Here is a 10,208-nt window from a genome sequence, read left to right on the forward strand (position 1 = left end):
CCCTGTGGTTTGTAATATACATTTCTATATTCTAATTGTCTATCATCTATCTATCTATCTGACCTTAATTCCATGTACCCAACATCATTTTTAGCTGCAGACAAGAAAGGCCAGCCTGATGCAATTCATATTCCCTGTGCAGATGCTATGATGAAATGCGTCACTACCTGGGGTAATGAAACCACACATGTGGCATAGATACACGCAGGCATCAGATATGCTCAGCAACGCACATTCAGATAGGATGTAGGTTCCACGTTATATAACTGTCATAAGTTATTAACCAATGCTGGTGCTTAAAGAGCTTTTACAGCCACTACAGATTGTTCTTTTAAAGGAGATTATTGGATATGTGTAAGATGCCTGATAGAAACATAAAGAGCATGTTGGAAGATCTTCAGTGTGCTCTAAAATCCATGGACATTTTGTGTTCATTGTTTGTTAGTGAGGTTTTGAAAAATGCCATGCAGTGTAATTTGTAGATTTTTAGATAATTTCATTGTCACTCTTCCTCATCTCTTTCTTTACCTTCCTATCATCTCTTACATCTCACTTCTCCCCCTCTCTTGCTCCCTATGTCTTGTTTTCTTCAGTCTCCCTGTTCTATCACCATTTTCTCCTCCTTCCCTCTATCTTCATTCTGTTGCTCCTCCTGTCATTGTTAACCCAAGTCTCAATCTTTTGCTGTACTCGTCTATCTCCCTGACAATCACATTGTCGCTGCCCATGTCTTTTTATCCCTCTCAGATATATAGAAGAGAAGACCCTGAAACTAACCAAGTTAGTTCTGCTGCTTTATTAAAGTGCAGGTAACATCAGGTACATATAGGACGCGTTCTACCACTGAGCTGATGAAGGCCATGCTTGGCCAAAACGCGTCCTATATATACCTGATGTTACCTATACTTTAATAAAACAACAGAATTAAGTTGGTGAGTGCCTAGAGGAATAAATGGAACTGGCTTTGCCATCCAGACAGGTTAGTGAACACTGTATAATCAAGTTTACCGATATGGACTATAGTAACAGCCATTGTTTTCATTCTTCACTGGTTTCCATTAAAGTCTATGGAAACAATGGGCATTGTTTTACACAATATATAAAATAACAGCGGCTTTTCGCAGTAGCCGTCGAATTAATGTTTGTGTCATTAATTTGCGTTCCGTTTTTTTAAGTTGTTCATGCATATTACTTATTTTTTTCCACTGTCCTTAATATTAAAACAATGGACCTTTTAATTGAAGACACATTCAAAAGGACCATCTTTGACTGTGAACTAGAATAATGTTCCAATGGCTGCTGCAATTGCAATGACGGTCATTGGAGCATACTAAACCACGTCTGTTGTTTGGTACCGAAAAACAACAGTCATTATTTTAAAGCGAGACTGTACCCACAATCTGTCCCCTCCTCAAACCACTTGTACCTTCAGATAGCTGCTTTTAATCCAAGATCTGTCCTGGGGTCCGTTCGGCAGGTGATGCAGTTATTGTCCTAAAAAACAACTTTTAAACTTGCAGCCCTGTGCCCGTGGCCTAGAGCATCCGTGCCCTAACCTTGCACCACCCCTACATCCCTCCTCATTAGAAATGCCCCTGGCAGGATATTTTTTATTCCTCTGCAGTGAACACTACACAGGTGCCTTAACGATCCAGCCCATGTGCAGTATTCACACAGCTAATGAATAGGAGAAAATCTGCCTGGAGCATTACTATTGATAAAGAGGGTGGGGAGGAGGGATGGAGAGGTTGTGCCAGCCTAATGCACACTCTAGGCCACGGCCGTTGGGCACCGGGCTGCAAGTGTAAAAGTGGTTTTTTAGGACAATAACTGCATCCCCTGCTGAACGGACCTCAGGACAGATCTTGGATTAAAAGAAGCTACGGGGGGGGGGGGGGGGGGTCAGATTGTGGGTACAGGGTCGCTTTAAGTATCGAATAACAGCCATAGAAAATCAGTGGGTGATCATAGCCTATGTGAGATTATGCTGTCCTCACCCCAATTAGTCTTCTATGCAACAATCACCTTTGGGGATATGCATACTCCTACATTAAAGGAGAAGTTTGGTGAATATTTTTGTTAAAGTATTGTATTGGCCCTCAAAAGTTATACAAATCACCAATATACACAGGAAATACTTATAAAGTGCTTTTTTCCCTGCACTTACTACTGTATCAAGGCTTCACTTCCTGGATGAAATAGTGATGTTACGACCCAACTCCCAGAGCTGTGCAGGCTGTGGCTGCTGGAGAGGATGATGGCAGGGGGATGCTCAGTGTCCCTCCGGTGCCCTGTGTCCCTCAGTGTCCCCCTGCCATCATCCTCTCCAACAGCCCACACAGCTCTGGGAGTCGGGTCGTGACATCACCATTTTAGCCTTGATGCAGTAGTAAGTGCAGGGAAAAAACACTTTATGTGCATTTCACACAATAAGTATATAATTATTCCATTGCCCACTATGTACCCTGTAGGGCTTGTTAGTTACATGGTGTATTGCTTTTTGGAACCTTAATCCCATTTATTCTGATATTGTGGGCACATCAGTACTGTGAATTGTTTGGCAATGAACTCTGCAAGTTAATAACTTCATCTGAAAAATAAGTAACTGTCGAGGGAGAACAGGAATACGTGAGAGGCCTACCAACAAGTCCCACGTCAACCTAAAAGTCATTACACAATTCAGAAAAGCCCAGGAGATATGGAGAGAACGTCTGTGCCACAGTGACTGGAATCTATGTTATGCAATTACCCTTTGCCTGAACAGAGTAATAAGAGTTACAGAAAAATTTACCGGATACAATTTTTTTTCATCCTCCCACAATCCCATTCACTACAGCCATTTGTAATATGGTTCATTTTAAACTAGTTTATTAATGGATGAACAGTGAGCAATGATATGGCACCTACGCAGAAAGCATGTAGGGGAAGAGGATGTAAACAGGACCTGTAACACTACATACTGGGATTTCTGGTTCATGGATTCATCGCTAGATCCACATTCAAAAGGAAACTAACAGCAGAGAAGACTATTTTGTCCTATGTTATGTTCCCATAGGAACAGGAAAACTGAGAATCAAGGTACTTTTCTTACCTTCAACCCCAGCGCCACTTTCAGTCCATCTTCACTTTATTCAATATGCAAATAAAGCAGTTTAATACACTGGACCCTGCCCCTTCTCATGAATATTCATCCGGTGCTCTGTAGTCATGAGCATTTAGAGCAGTGTTTCTCAACTCCAGTCCTCAAGACCCACCAACAGGCCATGTTTTAAGGATATCCCATAGCAAGAACGGCTGTGGTGAAACCTGATGCACTGACTGTGGTTATATCACCTGTGAAATAGTAAAGAAATCCTCAAAACATGACCTGTTGGTGGCCTTGTGGACTGGAATTGAGACACACTGGTTGAGAGTAACGTCACTGCAGAGCACTGCCCCTATATTAATAAGCAGGGGTGGGGCAGATTGGTGCACTGAGGGTAGTCCTGCCCGGACAAAAAAAGACATTCACTGAAAATAAGATATAGCACATCTTTGGGAACAAAAATTAATATAAGACACAGTCCTATTTTCGGAGAAACATGGTAGATTTGCATGACTGTCATTTACATAGAAAAGTGGGAAAGGTATTCAATTCTGTGTGGTGATGCAGGTTACTTTTACCATTCAGGGTGTCTGGAAAGCAGGATGATAATCCCTATGGGCACTATAATGGCGATGTCTCTCTTTGCTTATATGTAACCAATGTTTTTCAACTTCATTTTTTTTTTGTCACAATTTGTAATATAGCACAGCTTGAGGGAATTACAGATTTCTTTGCTGCCAAAAAGATCCTGTTTGTTATCCAAGATCTACACAAGACCTGATTTCTATTTCTAATACAGTTCCCTGTGAGCAGAAGTGACCTGGATATTTTAATCTAAGACGGCAGAATGGAGCTAAATTTGGATCAGAAGGTGGCAATCTACTTAAGAAACTGCAACATGAGGTGGAAGCTGCTGATGAAGAAAGATGGTGTCTACTGCAGAGAGACAGCCTATTACTGCCTGTGTATAAATCACAGCCCTCTGTAATATACGACAGGTGCCCAGTTGTGCGGCTACCTTTATTATAACACAGTGCACAGTCACATGATTGGTGCATTCCATGATAAACAAACTATGTTCATATGCCCTGTTAGGCCTCACTCACACATTCAGTGGTCCGTACATTATTGTCTGCAATCTCGTCCTCATTCTACAAAAATTGTGCATCCTGTTAACTTCTATTGGCTAATCCATTTCTCAGTTATGGTCCGTATTGGACATGTCTTTTTGTGTTGTGGTGTGGTAAAACTACGGATAGTGTGAATAGCCCTATGGAAATAAGTGGGCACTAATTCTGTCCATACTTTAGAGCCGCTATTGCGGACAAAATTATGGAAAGAGTGAATAAGCCCTTAGTGAATTTAATGTAATGGTGAAAGTGGAAGGGGTCACCTGCAGGATAGCCCCTGATGACACAGTGAGTAGAGAGCCACTCTCAGTCTGGAGGATCCAGCACGTTAAAGGGGTACTCCAGCTAAAAGCTTTTTCACAGTTACTGAAACACATTACAAAGTTATATAACTTTGTAATATGCTTCAATTACCTATATGCCCTCTTCCCTATGTTTTCCCCCCTTAACCCCCCACCAGGAAGTGAAGTAAACTAATTCTTACCTAATGACTGTTGACCCCAGGCTGCTCTGTGGAAGCCATCTTGTGACAATGACATCATCAAGAGGAAGGCGTGTCTAAGCCCTGTTAGGCCAGCCTCCCTTTGTCAGATAACTCAGGTTACTCATCTCTGATTGGCTGAACAAGCTGTAAGCCATCTAACAGTTTTACAGAATCAGACATCACAGGAGACAAAGTGCATCATGGGAAAGACTAAACCAGGAAGCAAAGAAAAAATTATGCCACCAACTGTTTGATTGATTGTTTGCTTGTTTGTTTTTAATCAGCGCCGGAGTACCCCTTTAATGCATCATATGAACTGAGTATGGCTTCATTCCTTCTTTCCTGTGGTGGTGCTTCAGGGGAATTGAACACTTACTGTCAGTTTCCTCCACAAACTCCAGTTGGTTACTGAGGGTCTTAGCAGTAGGAAGTCTATGGCCAGCTTATACATAGTGGACTATTTTAATAAAAAAAAAGGGATTGATAGTGATACTGTATCTGCCTGGTGGTAGGTGGGGAAGTCATCCAAGATGGTGTAGGTGCAATGTAAACCAGACACAGGGAGACAAGAAGGAAAGTGAACCTTTACTGAGAGTGGTGTCCTAATTCATCCAGTAATGGCTGAGGGACCCTTCTTGCAAGTAGCAGGCAGAGTAACAAGCCAGCAGCTAGAAATTGACATAGAAGAGAACAATGTAGGTGAGGGTTTTTTTTCCATTTCCTAAGAAACCCCAGCACTGTATGAGAATCTTCCATATCCTGAATATCCCTTTAAGAGGCATTACTCTTATTTTTCTATCAACAGAGCCATATGGGGAGATGTTTTCTGTGGGACAAGTTCCAGGAACACAAATGATTATTGAAGTAACATACATAATTGGCAGGCATGAAGAGGTGGGTGACAAGGTGGACAAAAAATTTTCAACACAGCCTTCAAAATGGCTAACTACAGAATAAGGCTATGCTCACACAACATATGTTTTTCATAAATCACGGCCGTTGTTACAATTTGCAACAACGGCCATGATTCATGCAAAACATATGTTGCATTTCGATGAATGGAATCCCAGCCGGAGCGTATACACACAGCTGGGATTCCATCCGGCCGCAGGAAAAACTGACGTCAATTTTCTGCAGCCGCTATTCATTGAATAGCGGCTGCACTGACATGTCAGTTCACACAATGGAGCGTGTGGCTTTGGCCGCATGCTCTATTGTGTGCAGCGGTACGCCCACATCCCAATTAAACAGAGATAAAAATTATCACTGCAGTACAGTGTGCAATGATTTGAAATTTTCGGAACTCACAGCATCATGTATCATTATGATGCCAGAAGCTCTGAAACAGTTTAAAGTAAATGTACCATCAGGCCAGAGCTGGAGCACTGGAGGTGGCCGACCCACCCTCAATGGAGCCATATCATAGAGGGGCAGGGGCTTCCTTCAACTAGGGTGGGTCCGAGCTTCAGCCCGGGCCTGATGGTACATTCACTTTAAATCTTCGGGCTGCTGTACTGACACAGCTACGTGGCTTCTTGGGACGTGTTCATAAGGCCTAACGCTCGACATACAGTCACAGCAGGAAAAGCTGCTCTGAAGAACAAACTGCTGCTTTAACAAGTGAAATGCCATGCAGAATGAGAGAACAGAAACGCTGATGAGCACATGAAAGATTTATTATATGGATGGAGAGGCACTTATATAACTAATATGTGATGTTCTGCAAATATGGAATTAATATAAATGCCTTTTTTCTCCATGTGACATGGTTTATAAAAAATGCATTATGCTTTTAACGCTATATTATTGATATATACAGTCATGGCTGAAAGTGTGACATCCCTGAAATGTGTGTGTATTGGAACAAAAGAAAGGAAAAAAAAAAGTTCAACACATCCAGAGGCAGAAAAACAAACAAACAAAACACAAAATGGCTTTGCACATCCACCATATTTGGCTGTAGGTACAGTGTTCTTCCCCTTGTAGAGTGATGTGCATTACAGAAAAGCTCTATTTTGATCTCATCTGTCCACAAAACAGATGCATCCATGCATCTTCCTCCTACATGATAGCGAGCGTTGACAGCGTCAAGTCTCTTCAGTAACTTCAAGTACCTATTCACACGTACCTTTTATAAAGGCGGAAAGCTATAAAGTCTGTGGAACAGGTCTGTCTCTTTGAAATCCTATTTATCCACCAAGTCTAAGCTATAGTAACCAAGGTAACCCTCCCCCTGAAGCAAAGGACTCTGATCAAGCCAACAGTTTGCCATCATCAGATGCCCCTGTATTGGATTGTATATAGTTATCCTTCAAGTAAAGTCTTGATATACTTTCACCGCTATTGTGTGAAGACTTTTATTAAAAATTATATGTCCCTGCATGTATGCTGAAGAAGACAAGGGGCCCAGCACCCTCGGACCCCACCGTGACAGGAAGGTTTCAGAAGGTGAGCCCTAAGGTTGCACTACACCACCCAGCAACACAATACCCTCAGCATATCACCACATACCACCAAAGGGACATGATAATTTTTCTTGGCGTCACGCATAGGACACTATACATATGATCTGCTATATGCCCTACAGTAGGGGGATTTTTCTTTCCAAGTCACATAGTCCTCTCTGCCACCCCTGTCCCTGACAGGAACTGTCCAGAGCAGAAGAGGTTTTCTATGGGGATTTACTACTACTCTGGACAGCTCCTGTCACAGACAGAGGTGGCAGCGGAGAGCACCATGTCAGACTGGGAAGAAAACACCACTTCATGCATGACATACAGCAGCTGATAAGTACTGTAAGTCTTGAGATTTTTTAACAGAAGTCATTTACAAATCTGTTTAACTTTCACACCAGTTGATGCAAAAAAAAAAAAACTCACCGGAGTACCCCTTTAATTCAAATGTCAACAGGTAGTTGCTGCTGACACTAAGGCATCATGAACCCGTAGGACAGCTGTAGGAACATCAAGATCTCTGGAGATGGACTTGTATCCTTGAGACTGTCCTCAGACAGTTTTCTTCTCTGTTTGTTCTCCATGCTTCATACATTTGACTACGCAACAGAAAGTTCGCTCAAAGGATTTTTTTTTAAATGTATGTGTTGAGCAATGGTATACACTGCATACGAAAGAAGTCCAGCCGCTTGTGTTCTTTATGTAAATCCATATCGATTAAAAAAGAAATAAATAATTAAGAAAGCTTGGAAAACTTTAACATAATAGGATATATTGCGCATGAACATTAATAATATTCATAGATTGCCTACGAATATAAAAGGAAAAATACACCCACCGGAGGCAGAGAGAATGAGAAAAAAAATCACCCTACCTACTTGAACAATAATCTGTTGTTCATCGTTCCATGGAATCAATCTGAAGCAAACTTCTAGAATTAAAGACCATTGTTCTGTTGGATTGTGTAAATGAACTGAAGAAGGTCGCTAAAGAGATCATTTATCGGTAACGAATATCTGAACGATAAACTTCCAGTGGAATAGGGCCCTTAGTGTGACACACAAACAAACAATGCTGAGTCAATGTCTCACCTTTCTTATCTGGTTTTAGGGTCCTATTCCACGGGCCGAGCAACGATGTAAACGAACGCCGATCTGCTAGATTGGCGCTCGTTTACTGGGCCTATTCCACGGCCCCGATGATCATGAAACAAGGGCTGCAGGGACATCGTTACTGATGTCCTTGCAGCCCTTGCTTCATACATTAACTGTCCGGGCGCAGGTCTTCTTCTCCCGAACCCGCGCGGCAGAAGGAGCCGGGCTGTCTGAACTGACAGACCGCTCAGCCAATCACTGACCACAGCGTTTCCGGACAGGTAATGTATGGTTCTGCTGAAATTGTCGGTAGCCGCCGCGCACCACTATTCAACCATAGCGATGCGCTGGTGGCTAACGATGTTTTTAGGTCTGAACCTAAAAGAACGATCAGCCGAATGGGGCCGATTCGGCCAATTATCGCTCCTGTGGAATAGGGCCCTTAGGTGGGGTTTTTATATTGCCCACATCTGCTACTTGCCACAGGTGAGTCTGAATAAGCACCACTTGCTTGAAACAAAGTTGTTTAACCACAATTTTGAAAAGGTGCAACAATTTTGTTTGTTTGGAGTTTTGTGTGTGTATTGGAATTTCTCTAAACTGCTAAAATGATATATACATATATATATATATATGTAGTATTATATATATATATATAGAGAGAGAGAGAGAGATGTGGGCTTTGTGTTGATCAGGAGACACCTCTAACTATAATATTGGATCTCAACTTTTGACTCAACACAAAATGCCCTTCTCATTAAAATGTATAAATGTTTTTTTATGTTAATAGAATGATAATGGTTAGCCTAAAAATGCTTGCATTTACAACAAGAAAATAACTGAAAACCTACCATTTTGTTATTATTCAGTTCTATTTGTCTTCGTGTTAACAGACTATATCCAAACCCAGTGTGTAGTCTAATCCTGCAATGAAACTCCCTTCCATCTTTCCATACTACATTGTGTTACCTGCTGAATGCTGATATGACACAGTAGTCAGAGTACTACTCAGGAATTCAGAAGGTGGTGGATGTGGAGGACAATCAGCAGTCTACTTCCATCCTCCCCGTTTTTTTTATTGCATATTATCTATATCTTGACAGCAGTCCCCATTAGAGATACCAGACATTTGCCATGTGCTCCCACATTAAAGGGGTTATCCAGCATTAGAAAAACATATCCACTTTCCTCCAGAGACAGCACCACTCTTGTTATGAAATACGGCTGTTGTTTTTACATAGTGTGAATATAGTCTTATGGTGAATTTATACAGAAAGATTTATCTGATGGATTTTTGAAGCGAAAGCCAGAAACAGATTATAAACAGAACATTTCATAAGGGAAAGACTGAGATTTCTCCATTCCTGGCCAGGATCATCCAGGGTGCCAGGACTAGTGCCGACCAGCCATCTTCTCCCTCAGCAGGGCCTGGATGTGATCTCTCCCTCCAGCAGGTGCAGTGATATGACATCATTGCACCTGCTGGAGGATCTGTCCTGCTCCTCATAGGCTGGAGAGAGAAGATCAGAAGATAGAGAGACTTAATCCATGCCAGGATTAGGTGAGTATACTGTTTTTTTCTTTTTTCTTATATTGGGGAAAGAAGTTGTTGTAAAAGTGTGGAGCATAAGATGTTTGTCTGGCAGGTTCAGAAGAGATAAATTGTAGCTGGAAGAAATCATCATGGTGGTCTGGGCCGAACTGAGGAAAAGGGAAAGTGACGCCTCAGGTCAAAGAAGACCTCACCTCTGAGTCACTGAATGACTTTTTTCGCCTCAAGGTGAAAAGGGTAGGGTTATACTGCTTTATGCCATAATACACACACTGCTTCTTCCTAGCAACAACCCGACATCACTCAAAAGGTTGTCTCTTTTATCAACATTCGCCCTGTCGTCAAAATCACCTAGAAATGGCCCTGTTCCTGGCATTAGACTAGTGATGGTGAGTGCACATAATATGGGC

Source organism: Dendropsophus ebraccatus, chromosome 4 (genome assembly GCF_027789765.1).
Source record: "Dendropsophus ebraccatus isolate aDenEbr1 chromosome 4, aDenEbr1.pat, whole genome shotgun sequence".
Taxonomy (NCBI): Eukaryota; Metazoa; Chordata; class Amphibia; order Anura; family Hylidae; genus Dendropsophus; species Dendropsophus ebraccatus.